This window comes from Anabrus simplex, chromosome 2, assembly GCF_040414725.1.
Source record: "Anabrus simplex isolate iqAnaSimp1 chromosome 2, ASM4041472v1, whole genome shotgun sequence".
Lineage (NCBI taxonomy): Eukaryota > Metazoa > Arthropoda > Insecta > Orthoptera > Tettigoniidae > Anabrus > Anabrus simplex.
The window spans coordinates 728,701,272-728,717,802 of record NC_090266.1 but is presented as its reverse complement, the minus strand read 5'-3'; the positions used below and the strand labels follow the sequence as shown (position 1 = coordinate 728,717,802).

Genomic DNA, 16,531 nt, shown 5'->3' with positions numbered 1-16,531 from the left:
TTTTCCTTCTGATTATTGACATTTTCCTAGCAGCCGTTCTGGATACTCTCCGTGCTCCACTTCAACCAAATGTACTTCTGTCTGATATGGCAGAATTATTTCATAAGGCTTGGTTGAAAGCTATGAAACCACCTCAATGTCGACTGTTCTGCTCATGGCATGTAGAAAGAGCTTGAAGGAAAAATCTTTGCAAGATTAGAGGGCATGAAAAACAAGCCAAAATCTACAATCAATAGAACGCTAACGCAGGAAGTAGCTGAAGAGACATTTCGAAAGATGTTTGAGGAGGCTCTACGGCTTCTGAAAGGAGACCCAGACATTTTAGAATTTGGCATATATTTTGAAAAAAAATAATAATAATAATACCAGGCATCTATTCCAAGCTGGGGTATTGTTATCATCAATACTCAGGTCTCAATATGAACATGCACTTGGAGAGAATGTATGGAGTGATCAAACATATATATCTAAACAGAAACAAGCCCAAATGACTAGATATTGCCATTCATGCTCTAATGAGGTATCTACGGGACAAACTTGACGATACACTAAATCATCTGAATAAAGGTAAAGTGACCAAAAAGCTGTCGGCCTTAAGGCAACACCACAAATCATCATTTCAGTTCGACCCATAAGATGCAATATATGACAACGACGTGTGGATAGTGCAGTCAAAACATTCCGAAGAACTGTTTGAAATAAGGCGAATGGGTGAAAGCCTGTACAAATGCGAATTGCATTGTACACAGTGCGAGATATGCCTCCACACATTCACTTGCAGCTGTCCAGATTCAGCAATCAAATTCAACATGTTTAAACACATTCATTTGATATGCAGAATAGCAAGTAAAAAGACTTCCAGTGCTGCTGAGTCTACAGACAATAATTAAATAATCCATAAAGCATGCACTACAGATCAACAACAACTTGCAATAATCAAAAATCTACACTGGCCTGGAGCAGCCAAGTCCTGTGAGAGTAAAGCGAAAAGGCAGGAAATGTTGCTGGATAAATTCATACACATCCTAAATGAGGCTCAATCTGACGAGGTCTTCAAAGTTATTGACAAATGTCTGCAAAATTTATTGCCAAGCATTCAGACCCACAAATCTGAATCTTCATTACCTCCAGTCTCCCCCCCCCCCAAATCTAAATTTGAACCTCAGAATTTTTTTGTTGTTTATTTTCCCCCAATTTGCTTTACGTCTCACCAACACAAATAGGTCTTATGTCGATGATGGGATAGGAACGGCCTAGGAGTGGGAAGGAAACGGCTGTGGCCTTAATAAAGGCAGAGGTGCCAACTATTATGGATTTCACCTCACGTTTATGGCATCATGGCCAAAGGGAAAATTATTACGGAAATGTTGACATTACCATGAACAAAATCATTTTCTACAGAATCAATTATTTCTGTTAAACCCTCCTCATGTCAAAGCTTGTGAGTTGGCATCGATACTTATTCCATCAGGGCAATACAAAGAAAAAAGGCTTCCTAACATAGAAGTGAGAGGAATGGTGTGGTGGCTGACGGGAATTTATAAAAATAAGGGTCAGAGAGAGAGAAATAATGAAAATCAGGGTCTACTCTGTGGAGAAGGTATGGAAGAAGTACATCTATTAAGAATTTGTAGGGCAATCGAAGCACAGAGTAAAATATCTGGGAAAGGAATATAAAATAAAAATAGAAAGAGAGAGAGAGCATTGTGTACAATTGCTAAACTATTAAATATCCCATCGTCGCCATAGACCTATCTGTATTGGTGCGACATAAAAGCAAATAGCAAGAAAAAAACAACTATTAAATAAAGGGTGGATTACACCAGGAAGAAAAGCAATTTTTTTAATTTTCAAAAAGTATGCATAAGAAGGAAATTTAAAAAGTCTAAACAAATACAAACGAGAATAATGGAGGACAAGAATAACATGGATAAAAGGCCTGTGTTTCCTAGAATAATGAATATAATTACTATCACATTAAATATAATATCAAATGTAGTAATATATAAATTGTCGTATTGTTGTGTCGTTATCGTCTATTCTTAATTCACCTGTTAAGCAAGGCATGTTGTTATCTGTAGGATGGTCCAAAAGATTTGTGACAAAAACGTAAGCATTAAATGAGGTAAGGAAAGGGAAGATACATGTTGTCCTAGACAATATGGCATTGTTAATGTCTAGTACAAAATAAATTGTATTTAGTGTAGTAATAGTCATATAATTATAAGAGGAAAATGTAATGCATTTATCAAACTTTAATGAATTGCAATAAAAGAGTGCTCTCTCCGTAATTTCAGGCAATCTGGAACTGGGAGATGGGAGTCCTCTATTCTGTTCTATTCTATTCTTGTATACTTATTCCAGTGTCACGAACTTTTGCTACCCATAAGCATTGTGACATTCATTGTGAATGAAAGAGCACTGCTGTGCTCTTCTCTACTGAAAATGAATGAAAATGAAAACCTACAACCTGTTTTTCAGTCTTTGACTGGGTCAGGGATGTAATGAATGAATCAGATATAGGCTGTTAGTACGATGGGATCGCCACTCCCAAAGTGATTTATATTAATGACTGATAGATGCTATGAAATGATAATGGAGGGTGTTGCTGGAATGAAAGATGACAGGGAAAACCGGAGTACCCGGAGAAAAACCTGTCCCGCCCCCGTTTTGTCCAGCACAAATCTTACATGCAGTGACCGGGATTTGAACCATGGTATCCAGCGGTGAGAGGCCGACGCGCTGCCGTCTGAGCCACGGAGGCTACCTCTTCTCTATTATAGAACCTTAAGTAATGTTGTATTTGCAGTATTAAGTTTACCTGACAGTTGATAGAACAAATGGGACAGAATTCAGGCCTTCATTAAGTACATCTACACTGGAATCGCTTATGTCTCAGAATACGAAAATGTCATTAGAAGTGGAGGATGCTTCAATAAATTCTACCACTCTGAAAAGCAGCTGCTGGGTGCGAAACAAGTTACAAGGAATGTTCAATCACTGAATTAACAGGAAGTGTGCAAATGTTATTGTGTAACATGATAAATTTAAGATAGATTGCTGTCGGAAAGGGGAAAGGGTGTGTCATTATCGAGAAGGGAGGAGCAAGCTTTTGACTTGACTCGAAAATTTTCTGGGGGGGAGGGGGGCGGGGGATGATTACTGATAATCCACTCCAAAGATTTGCGCCTCTGCAAAGGTACAGCCCCAGCATTTACCTGGTGTGAAAATAGGAAACCACGGAAAACCATCTTCAGGAAGCCGACAGTGGGGTTTGAACTCACTATATCCAGGATGCAGAGAATATTTAAGCCTACCAAGAAACCTCATAAATATATGTAATTTTCCATCGCAAAGCCCACAGCAACATTGTAATTAAATTATTGTTACCTTCATCTGAACTGCAGTGATTGATCATGGGTCTTCTAAACAGGATAGTGGGCAGTAAATAGCAATATTTGTTATAATTATTGGCAGAACTGTACTTCAAAAATAATACTCAATTAGATACCAACAGACCGGTAATTAAGTTAGTGAAGTGAGTGATATGTGAATTTCCAGACTAACATTCAACATATAAGCTTAAAGTATGTCAGCTGGAATCATCTTACTTCGGTGGGGTTCATCAAACTGACAACTGGAACTCAAGTCCATGGTGACACAAAGTACGTCATAATTTTAAAATATTATTTATTTTTCAGGGACTTAAAAATGCTTAAAAAATATAATTAAGTAGTTAAAACTCTAGGTTATAATATTATACAAACTTGTACGGCGTCTAGAGGGAGTTAGTTTGTAACATTGCTTGAGATTGAAGGAAATTCATACTTAAATGTGGCACACTAATCAACCTGCAAGTGCCGCATCCACTGCAACAACTGACATACGCAGTGAATAGTTCGTGAAACCAAAGACAGAGATGCCAACTTTCAAGAAAGGCAATTCGTAATGCAGCCGCTAAAGTGGGGGGGTAATTTTTTTCTTTTTTAGAGATCTTACAACAGTTTGGAGTTCATATTAGCGCGGGATTCAGTCTTGTTCTTCCTCATCATGCGCATCTGAAATATTGCGGCTACACACACTATAAAACACGTGTGAATTAGATTTTGAGGAACACAGTGAACAGAGCCATTCTTTCGAGTATTCCTCCCTAAATTTTTGAACTATTTTTGGTTTATTACTAGCGTCACTAGTGACGGTAACGTAATCATACGTATTTTCCTGCACAAGAAATCGCTTCATTATTTCAAACCTTTCGCATTTCGTAACACACGATTACCATATATCCCAGAAGAGCAATATATGTAAATTTGGCAACTTAAATAGCAATAAATACTTCTTCAACAGTCACGCACACAGTATTCACAATTAAACGGAGTTTGTCACCACTTTGCCGCCAAAACAGACAAAAGAACTCGCATACTGGCATGGAAGTCTGATCATGCGAGGAACAAAAACAACCACTCCGCAAGATATACCACTTCACAGGTGCCTATATTTCTGGTACTGGAAGCACACACTGCGTTCGGCGCATGAAAACTCGAAATATTCTTAATCGAGGGACAGGAAAGGGGTATAAATGATTACTGATAAATCCGGAAATAATATTCTGAGAATTCAAGCTGCAATGGCATTCCTTGTGTATCTTTTTCAACACTTCATACACTTAGATTTAAAAATCAACAAACAATCGTAATTTGTGGTGTGTGATTCGTAAAGGCGTAATTACGATGGGTAATTCGTAATTATTACGATTGAATCGTAATAGCTGGCATCTCTGCAAAGAGACGCTGCATTCCTGAGAACATTTCATTTGCGGCAGCGGGAAGTAGCAGGATGTGTTGGAGAGTAACGAGCTTCCTTGAGCATTTCCTTCTTCCTCATTTAGCACTGGTTGTCCTCCCATTTTCTTTCGGATGTACTTTCTGCACTTTATTTTGTAGGGTGGACCAAGGTATACCATACAAATCAAATGCTTTCTTGTAAGACTACTTGCCACATTTAATATCATGTACGGCTTTTTCTAATAGTTTTGGATGATAATGGCACCTTGAAGTAGCTCCTTTCTGCTTCTGATAATTTCTAGGTATTGTCCAAAATCACCCAGACTGCTTTCAATTTCCAATAAAATGTGTATAAAACACTACTTTTCATTAAATCACACCAAAATTCCACAGCAATTGTTTAAAAAAACACTTCAGTCACTTGATCTCATTAAGAACCATAGTTATAATGCATTTCTTCGGTCACGACAATCAAAAGTATCCACTTAATGATAATGCATGAACTTACAACAATGCCAGTGCACACTGGAAATTTTTCGAAGTATGGAGTCAACTTGTAATAAAAACCGCAGAGCGTGGGAAACATAACCTCAATGTCAAACTAAAAAGTACACGGAAGTGCAAAGCAGCGGTGACTCATTGCTATGCAACAAAAGGGCAAATCTACCCTACTGTCCGAAACCACCTCTGTGTCCGAAATCGCCCCGTTTGACGGTAGTATACTTCACTTTAAAAAATGTCTTGCAATTTATTAATGCTCTTTTGATAAACTCAGCAATGTCTTCCAGTCCTTTTTGGTGAACTGTGCATAAATCATCACTTATCTTTTACAGAGCTACAGAAGAGTTCTAAATATTTGCAACATTTCTTACTGTCATAGTCAAGTTTTATTTCAAATCAACGTGCATATGTTAAATGTGTACATATACCTTACCACACAGTAAAAACATGGAACTTAATAAAGAAGCACACTTCAAAGAACATAATTTAATATATGTTTCCAAGTTTTAATTAGTAGGTACTTCGGCCATGAGGTAGTGCATCATTACAGCCATTAAAGGTTCATGTGTTCATGATGCAAGTCCTACAATCACTTTTTATCAGTCTGGTAGTCATCATACACCCAAGTACACGAAGCTGATGATCAAACGATATCCCAATACAACAGTATACTGAAAGTGGTGCAGGCTCATTTTTCAATGTCATTAGTGGAAACATGAAGACCAACTATTGTCTACAGAGGCAAAATAACAAGATTATTAGTACCTTCACGTATGTATGTTCAGTCCTCGGCCCAAAAGCTGGTTGGATCCTCAACAGTTCCATCATTAGCTGTCATACATCACTGAAGAGGCATACTGGCAAAATGAAGAGTGAGGTAGTTTCCTCACTGAGCCAGAATTTGCTATTATATATCAGTCTGCCAAGCCCACTGAAATGCATGCACCTACCAACCATACCAGGTGTATGATATTTCAAAATTTACCTGAAAGATGGGCAAAGTGTGTAGAAGCCGATGGCCAATATTTTGAATAAACAAAAAATGAATTTCCCTTGAAAATTATGAGTTTTCTTTACCACAAAAATCAGCAAAACTTTATGCATACACCTGGTATAAGCAACATTTTCACACCATTCATAACGCTGCATAAGGAATGGCATTTCTAGCATCATTCATCCCTCAGTTACTTTCATATTGTCCAAGTCAAGAATAAGATGGAGACAGATCAATGAAAGTAACAAAATTGCTCTACCCCATACCAGAAGACATAGCGCACTGCAAACACTATGTCTTACCAGCAAATATTATATTTATGGGTATGATACTGTAACTGAAAAGTGCCCATCTCAATTAATGGACCTATCTACCTGTCAGTAGAAGAAAAATTAGAAAACTTAAGAACTATTTTAAAGCCCTGCCAATCGCTTGTTTTTATGAAAAGAGATAAGGAACTCTCCTTCCAGATCAGATAATGAATGCAGAATAGTAGGCTGCTACAAGGTCCTAAGGTGGCTGCAGAAGAAAAAAAAATTTCAGCGCCGATGTTTTCCACGGTCTGCGACCTTTATCATAACAACGCTACATTACATACTATGGTACTTTTATTACAAAACCATTTTTAATTAAAGATAAATCAACAGTCAATTGTCTGTCATCATATATACCCAACAAACTACATGCTAATTATTTCTCTCCCTTGTATAAATGCTTTTCAGGAGCAAATTCCATTCCATTACTAATCGTTACAAATTTATAGATGAATTTATATTAATACAATAAACATATTTTGTAACTAACTGTAACCTAGTTAAATTTCCTCAAAGTAAGAATCATTATCTTCAATAGCAATTTTGCTTTCTGAGCCAGAATCATACACGTGATCTTTTTAAGCACGAAAAAAATGGACATAGTACATACATAAATTATAGACCATTATGCCTTTCAGCGTACAGTCTGAAAGTGTCTGAGAATTTACTAAATGCCACCACAATCATGTATTTGTAACTAGCTCTGTGGCCTAGTTTAGTTCTATACTTCTTACCCTTAAATGGTTAGAAACTGAGTTTAACCACTGTTGTCTTGGTCTCTCTCTTATTTCTCCTACCCTCCATAACAGAGTCCATTATTCTCTAGGTAACCTATCCTCCTCCGTTTGCCTCACATGACCACACCACCGAAGCTGGTTTATGCAAACAGCTTCATCGATCGAGTTCATTCCTAACTTAGCCTTATCTCTTCATTCCGAGTACCCACCTGCCAATGTTCCCACCTGTTTGTAGCAGCAATCATTCTCACTACTTTCATGTACTGTATGTTACTTCTAACTTATAAGATATCCTGAGTCCACCCAGCTTTCAATCCTGCAAAGCAAAGTTGGTCTGAAAACAGAGCGATATAAGGATAGTTCCGCCCAGGAGCTGACTTCCTTCTTACAGAATACTGTTGATCACAACACAGTACATAACACAATGAAAACACTACAAAATCTTGTTGAGGTATATGGAAGAACAACGAACTGAACTTGCTGGAAAGACATATAAACAGATGTTCACCTATTCAATTAAATGTTGAAGTACACAGAACACACTGCAAGACCAATCAGCATAGAGGAAGTTAGATATTCTTGGAGGAGTTGTACACAGTTATAAGCTGAGTACGGTCATTAACAAATGACTGTGGTGTGTTCGACCTAACCTTGGCCACAGCAAGTAGAAAGAAGAAGTGTGATCACTCCCCTAGTTCATTGGTTCCTCCGCTAGGCCGCTCTCCCAGCAGTATTTGAGCTTGAGCTTGCAAGTCACCATACGAATAAAAGACAATTATTGCATGCAAAATATTATGCTTTTGTTTACCATTCCAGAAGTCAGCTGTCAGATAGTTTAGATAGCTTACCGGTAGACTCTGTGGTCTTAGAAGATTTCAGTTCCTTTCTCATCTGTCTTGTTACAAAATAAAATCGACATTTCATATAACGCAAGTTTAGGGATGATGTCCGCAACATGGTCATTGCAGCATCCTAATTCTTTCGAATTAATAGTGATACTGTGCAAACTGTCCAAACACTCGTAAAATACATTGCCCCATAGACTATGTTCACAGGAGAGTTTTTGTTCCAATACACTTTCAACTTGTACAAACACATTATAAACTGCTCTTGAAGGATGGGTGAGGAAAGTGCTATCAGGGCTGTATTTATTACTATAGTCCCAAATAAATGTGAGGGCTGCGGTAAGTATTTCCTCTGTATGCTTTCCGTGAAGCAGGCTGACACATTTACAACATTTTGTGACCTGGGATACAATGCGTACCATATATCCTCCTAGATAATAAATCAAACATTCCTTTGCAAGACTGCAGCTATAACTGTTAATTAGACCTAAATTATTCTCCCAGTCAACTTGTAATAAAAACCGCAGAACGTGGGAAACATAACCTCAATGTCAAACTAAAATGTACACGGAAGTGCAAAGCAGCAGTGGCTCATTGCTATGCAACAAAAAGGCAGTGTTCTCAGTGAAGTCTAGTGCTTGCCTTATTTTCTTTTGTGCATTTTCTACTATAGCCTCTTCTTAGCCAGCGTTCTCATTTGATTCATGAATGATGTCAATGACACTTCAAATTTGGGCTCACAATTACTACCCGATGACAGGGCAAGTTTGGTTGGGATATAAATAGGTTGCAACATGTGTAAATTTAGAAAATCTATTGTTGAATGTTGGTTCACAACTTAATGAGCGTAGTGTACCAAAGTGCCGTTCTAGTGGATTTTGATTAAATTTGGCTGTGAGCACATATCGGAATCCATTATTCCTCCGTTACTCTTAGGGATTCAAGAGTTATTTCTGAAGCAAAAGTATTATTCTTCCCACTGAGGTTATCTCTCCATTTTATTAAGGTTTGATGCCCTATTGAATCTTTATAAAGAGCCCTGCTGGTGTTGAAGTATTTCATACACCTATTAGGATGTTTAATTCCCTTGTGAACGTTTCTGTCGGTTCGCTGTCTTCAAATCCCTCCGAGATTATCTGTCTAAAGAACTTTATGCCATTTGCAACAGAATTACTAAATAACTGAAAAGCAAGTCTCACGTTCATGCCCTGAAATGAAGTGGGGTCTATATGTGCAGGCGTTAGCTTGTGGCAAACTTTCAAACCTGCAAATTTATGGCAGTTATCCATTTCAAAAACTCGTCGATAGAACTTCAAGTCCACAACTTCATTATTGTAATAGACTTGCCTTTTGTCGTGAAAATTATTTCTGATGCACTGAAAAGGCCCAAAGTCTCTTACTAGAATCAAAGGGATTAGAAATAGAGCACACGACCTTCCCTTCTTTTCCATTTATTCCTAAACATTTCCACACCTTTTTATGAGACTGACTTCCGTTTGAGATGAAACCTATAATTCTAGTGCCAAAACATCACCAGGTGTGGAATTTTGGCTTGCATACACAGCAACAGGTTGAACCCAATTATTCAATAGGGGCACAAACATGAACACTAATGCATTATTTGAGAGTTTATTTATCCTGTGTTCTTGGGTGTGTTGTAAATTTACGAATCCATCAACTTTTAATGAGTTGGTGTTAAACTGAACCTCTTCTCTCAGTTTTACTTCGTCATATATGAGAATTCCCATGCGATTGTTTTCACTCTTCTCATCGCAGAAATAGTTCTCAATAGCACTAATGGCATGGGTGTTCACCCCATAACGGCACTTAAGACCTTTAACTAATTTTCGCAGGTGAGCCTCGGAAGGGAAGGGAAGGGAAGGGAAGGGAAGGGAAGGGAAGCATGTTATGCTTTAAAAAGTGTCTATAGCCCTTAGGTGATTTAATTTTAAGTAAGAGACTATCTAAAAGGAATTCATTATCATAACTCCTTCCTTTCCTATTTCATAGCTGACATTTTTTTAGCATGGTATCAATAATCACCTTTTGCTTTCTGCTTAATGTTGGCTCACTTGAATAATTTGGCTGTAATTTGGAATCTCTTAGTTGTTTTTCTAGCAACAACATCTTAGCATTTGCTTTTTTCAATTTATTACGGACAGTCATTATATTACGTCCCTGTCTCTTTAGTCGTTTCTAAGTGAACTTATTGTCTTTTTAGCTGTGTACGAATCTATTTCATTTCTTTTATCACTCTCAGAAAAAGCATTGAAATTTAACTCGCGGTGAGGCCTGTGTGATTTGTTTCTCGAACTTTCCTCCATCTTTGGAGGTTGTCTTTTACGGGGTGATTTTTGTTTGTTTAATTGTTTCGTAAGATATTGTGGCAAATTAGGGAATATATGAGGGACAGCGCCAGTTTTCAGTTTCCATCTATCTCTAGGAATTTCTACCTGTTTGTGTTGTATTACAAATTCTAATTTAACAACAAATTCATCAGAAAAATGTGAATCGCACACAACACATATCAGAAAGCGTTTTGTCTTTTCTGGGAATTGCCTTTTCCTATTTTGAAAATTCTGCTTCATTTTTAGGTGGTTTGAAGAAAATTTTACCTTTTGTAGTTTTGTAGCCAGACTTACATGCTGGAACGAAGCAAGTAGGCATTTTTTCGTCGGTATTTTTGTATGTTTTATAAACTCAGCACTATATTTACACTAAATAAAAGAATACCATCACCAAATCACACACTCTTCACTTTCACTTAACAATAATGCACGACAATTAAGTTTTTGCCTTCACAAAACAACACTACCGAACACAACCATATTACAACTACAGATACCAAACCTCAGATAGCAACGGTGCTGCCCCTAGCGGACGATTCATCACAGTCCCTATACTAGCCAAGAGGGAACAACTTAAGAGCTCACACTTTCTCTTCTACTCGTTATGCTTGGGCTAAGAAGAGATTTATGCTGAATAGGGAACATGCATGATCCGGGGTTTTAATTAAAAATATGCTAATCTGATTCAAAATTTCATGCAGAATTCAAAAATGTGATCAGAATGTACAAATAATAACTCCAAACGTGATAAAAATCTACGAAAATGTCACGTCACGCAAGCACGCGATCTCATTGGTCTGACGTCATCGTACAGGTTGACTGAATTAGCAGACGAAAGAACACATAGTGTGCTGTGAGAAGCAGGATACACTTCGCGTATTTCTACTTTACGTTAGTGTCTAGTATGGTTAAATTCGAGGTCTATACATTGGATAATAATCTGAGTGGTATATTTTAGACTTAAAATGAATCCTGCGCAGACAGTGAGGCAGAAAATTTATAAATGGTGTAGAGTTCCGATGTGCAATAGCACATCGCATACGATACCAAACAAATTGTTTATAAATGTTCCAAAGACACTAAAACTAGGAAGAAATGGATTTTGGCGAGCCGGAGAAATGCTGGTGATATATCGGAAAAGTCTACAGTTTATTTTTTTGAATATTCTAACGTAAGATGAATTTGTTTGAATTTTCAAATCACTTTTCCATGTCAGCTGTTCTAGTGGTAAAACTTTAAATTTTAATGTATGATGCTTTATTTAAATGCTTCAATTACATCTTGGAATATGAAAGTAATAAACAGTGCATTAAATAATGCTGATTATTTAAGTATTTTCCAAACCTAACCTATGTTTTGGGTGATCCATGTCAAGATAATAAATCAAAGGGGTTATGAACCATTTTGACAGCTCTAATTCTACCCATATATCTTGGCATGGGACAGTTATGTATGTCTTTATTGAAGAGCTTGGTAAAGAAATTTAGGCTATATCTAAATACTCTATAATGTAACAAAGAATAGGCGTGTACATTATGAAAGGAAACAACGTGAATTTAACAAATGTATAACTCTACACAAAACCAATGCTTGTCTGTTGGGGTCTTATAAGTTAACAATGCTCAATTATAATAATTATCATAATATTAATGAAATAAATAACATAATTGCACACAGGTGAAAATAGTGATGTAGGTGTTTAAAATATTATCCAACTTAGCCTAAGTTTTAGGTTATACAAGCCAAGTCAATAAACCGAAGGGTAAAAATACCGCGCGAGTTGGCCGTGCGGTTAGGAGCGCGCAGCTGTGAGCTCGCATCCGGGAGATAGTGGGTTTTGAACCCCACTGCCGGCATCCCTGAAGATGGTTTTCCGTGGTTTCCCATTTTCACACCGGGCAAATGCTGAGGCTGTACCTAAGGCCACGGCCGCTTTGTTCCCATTCCTATGCCTTTCCTGTCCCATCGTCGCCATAAGACCTATATGTGACGGTGTGACGTAAAGCAAAAAAAGAAAGTAAAAGTCACAGCACCCAAAGACATTCCTGTATTGAGCGACTAAAATGTCACCAGGACACTTTTCTTTCCTGATATGTTCAGCTTGTTAAAAGCCAAATGTAATTAATGTTATTGGCTTCACGCCCCTCTAACTACTTCTACGATTTTCGGAGACGCCGATGTGCAGGAATTTAGTCCTGCAGGAGTTCTTTTACGTGCCAGTAGATCTACCGACACGAGGCTGACGTATTTGAGCACCTTCAATACCACCGGACTGAACCAAGTTGGGGTCAGAAGGCCAGCACCTCAACAGTCTGAACCACTCAGCCCGACTTGTGAAAACTAGATGAAGTCATATTTATCTTTATCATGTTTAACTTTTTCCCTCCACAAAGATATTTAATTCTCTTTCATGGGCCCCGGAAGTGGGTAGGCCAGTTGTCCCAACCATAAATATATATTTTTTGGGGAATGATAGATTATAGCCCTATAGTACTATGATCTTTCTTTCTTTCCTTCTTTCTTTCTTTCTTAATCAGTTTATCCTTCAGGGTTGGTTTTCTCTCGGACTCAGCGAGGGATTTCACCTTTACCACTTCAAGGGCAGTGTCCTGGAACGTTGAGACTTTGAGTATGGTGATGAAACTGGTGAGGAGGGCCATTACCTCGCTCAGGCGGCCTCACCTGTTATGCTCAACAGGGGCCTTGTTGGAGGATGGGAGGATCGGAAGGGATAGACAAGGAAGAGGGAAGGAAACGGCCGTGGCCTTAGGTGCCTGGAGGAGAAGTAGGAAAATACGAAAAACCACTTCGAGGATGGCTGAGGTGGGATTCGAAACCCTTCTACTCAGTTGACCTCCCGAGGCTGAGTAGACCCCGTTCCAGTCCTCGTACTATTTGTTTTCAACTTTCATGGCAGAGCCGGGAATCGAAACCGGGCCTCCGGGAGTGGCACACATTAACCACTACACCACAGAAGCGGACTAGTACTATAATGCTACCTATATGTTTATGTTAGTGCTGAAATCCGATTTCTTACTTTACTAATGCTGAAAGACCGAAAATGTAATGTTATTCTTTAATAGGGGAATCAGTCTAGAAGGAAATGTTGAAAGTGATGTGATATCTATCCAGGTTCGTTGTCATCCTAATACTATGGGTTACAGTACATTGCACGAATATAAAAGACGCCACTTACAAACTTGCTTGTTATCCGCGAATTTCTGCGGCCACAAAAATCACTATTTTTCAAGAATGATGACATCTACACATGGTAGATTGTCTGACTGTGCAGTTTCGAACCTTTCTTCTGTCATTTCGAAGTTACTCGCGATCATGAATAATAAACAATCGGCTTTTAGCAACGGCTGATGCACAACGGCTGGTAGAGCTCCATGCGGTACTGGATCGTGACGTCACAGCGCGCCGCTTACGTCAGAGGCCGTTTCACTCGCCTTGCGGAAAGGTACTATTAAACATTTTTTTAATGGTAGAAAACAAGGCAACATACCGCAATGTAATACGTTTACGTACTATTTCACTGGTGTACTTTTCAAAAAAAATATTTTTGAAAATTATGCATGTTCCCAATTGCAGACAATATTAAAGATATTAGAAAGGACATCCATAACGCACAGTACATCTATATATATAAAGTAGCTTGTCCTGACTGACTGACTGACTGATTCATCATCGCCGAGCCAAAACTACTGGACATAAAGAAATGAAATTTTGGGCATAGATTCATATTAAGATGTAGGTGCTCGCTAAGAGAGGATTTTTGGATATTCCATCACTAACGGGGTGAAAAAGGGGTGTGAAATTTTAAAATGAGTGTGCCTATATCTCAAAACTTTAAAAGTTTACAGATGTGAAAATTGGTATTTAGAATCTTCTTTAAAAATAAGGAAACACGTATTTTTTTTGTTTTCAGACAATCCCAATAGGAGGGGTGAAAAAGGGTGAAAAAGGGGTTGAATGCCTTTAATCCGGATACGCTACTTATATCTCACAAACTGAAGATATTACAGACCTCAAAATTGGTACTTTTGATCGCTGTGAAAAATAAAGGAACACATATTTTTTTGTTTTTGGAAAATCCAATTAATGCGAGGGTGAAAGGGGGGGGTGAATTTTTAAAAAGTGAATCTATATCTCCAAACTTTTAAAGTTTGCAGATGTAAAAATTGGTATTTAGAATCTTCATTAAAAATAAAGAAACACGTATTTTTTTTGTTTTCGGAAAATCGCAATAGGAATCGTGAAAAGGGGTGAAAAAGGGGTTGAATGCCTTAAATGAGGCTACTTATATCTCAGAACCTGAAGATATTACAGACCTGAAAATTGATGTTTGGGATCTCTTTTAAAAATAAAGAAACCCGTATTTTTTTGTTTTTGAAAAACCCAATTAATGGGGGGGGGGGTGAAAAGGGGATGATTTTTTAAAATGAGTGTATCTATATCTCAAAACTTTTGAAGTGTATGGATGTAAAAATTGGTATTTAGAATCTCCCTTAAAAATAAAGAAACGCGTATTCTTTTGTTTTCGGAAAATCCCAATAGGAAGGGTGTAAAAGGGTGAATAATGGGTTGAATACCTTTAATGAGGCTACTTATATTTCAGAACCTGAAGATATTACAAACCTGAAAATTGGTAGGTGGGATCTACTTTAAAAGTAAAGAAACACGTAATTTTTCGTTTTTTGAAGATCCAAATATTGGGGGGGTGAAAGGGGGGGGGTAAATTTTTAGAAATGAGTGTGTCTACATTTTAAAACTTTAAAATTTACAGATGTAAAAATTGGTAGTTAGAATCTCCTCTAAAAATAAAGGAACACGTATTTTTTTGTTTCCTGTAAATCCCAATAGGAGGGGTGTAAAAGGGTGAAAAATGGGTTGAATGAATTTAATGAGGATACTTATATTTCAGAACCTGAAGATATTACAGAACTGAAAATTTGTACATGGGACCTCCTTTAAAAATAAAGAAACACGTATTTTTTAGTTTTTGGAAAATCCAATTAATGGCGGTTAAACAGGAGTGACAAATTGGGGTGAATTTTTTGAAAGACTATATCTACAGAATATCTTGGAAACGTAAAATGTTACAGACGTAAAATGTGGGTGTTTGGAATCTCCTGTAAATGTAAAGAAACATAGGTGATTTGTTTTTGGAAACTCCACCTAAGGGGAACTCAAAAGGGGTGAAATTTTAAAATGAGAATTTTTACAGTATATCTTAAAAAACTTAACATGTTACAGAAGTGAAAAATGGTATTTTTTATCTCTATTAAACATAACGAATCGTGTATTTTTAGTTTTCGGAAATACCACTTGGGTGGTGGGGGGTGGGTAAAAGTGACTGAAAATAGTGTTGAATTCTTTTAATTAGGCTACTGATATCTCAAAAATGAAGATTTTACAGACGTGAAATTTGATATTTGCAATCTGCTTTAAAAGTAAAGAAACATGTATTCTCGGAAAATCCAATGAGGGGGGGGGGGGGGAGAAGATATTGAAAATTTAATTGACTTAATTGTATGAGAATGCACACATCTAATAAAAACTAAAGTTGTTACAGACGTGAAAATTCGTATTTAGATCTCCTTTAAAAACAGAGAAAAACGCGTTTTGGTGGGGAAACCATCTTGGAGGGTGGGGGTGTAAAGGAGTTGAATTCCTTTCATGACGACACATAAATCAAAAGCTGAAGAAGTTAGAGTCGTGATAATTGATATTTAGAAGACCTTTTACTATTAAAGAAGCAAGTATTTTTTGCGGGAAAATTCACTTAGGAGGGGGGGGGGAGTAGTGTGAGATGAAGTGAAAAAAATAAATTATTTTTATGGGGATACTTATATCTCAAAACTGTTGGCAATAGACGTGAACATTAATGTTTGGAATCTCCTTTAAACATAAAGAAACAAGCCTTCTTTTAATTTTTTTTTGGGGGGGGGGGGTTGGCGGTAAATAAACTTAACGGCGGTGGGGTGTAGAAGGAGGTGAGACCA

General features: G+C 37.5%; 1 protein-coding gene across 8 annotated transcripts in view; it reads right to left on the bottom strand.

Moving 5' to 3' along the window:
• Window positions 1–16,531, bottom strand: part of LOC136864408 (atrophin-1) — a 755,035-nt gene that overhangs the window by 324,159 nt on the left and 414,345 nt on the right. The gene's annotated exons all lie outside the window — the stretch shown is intronic.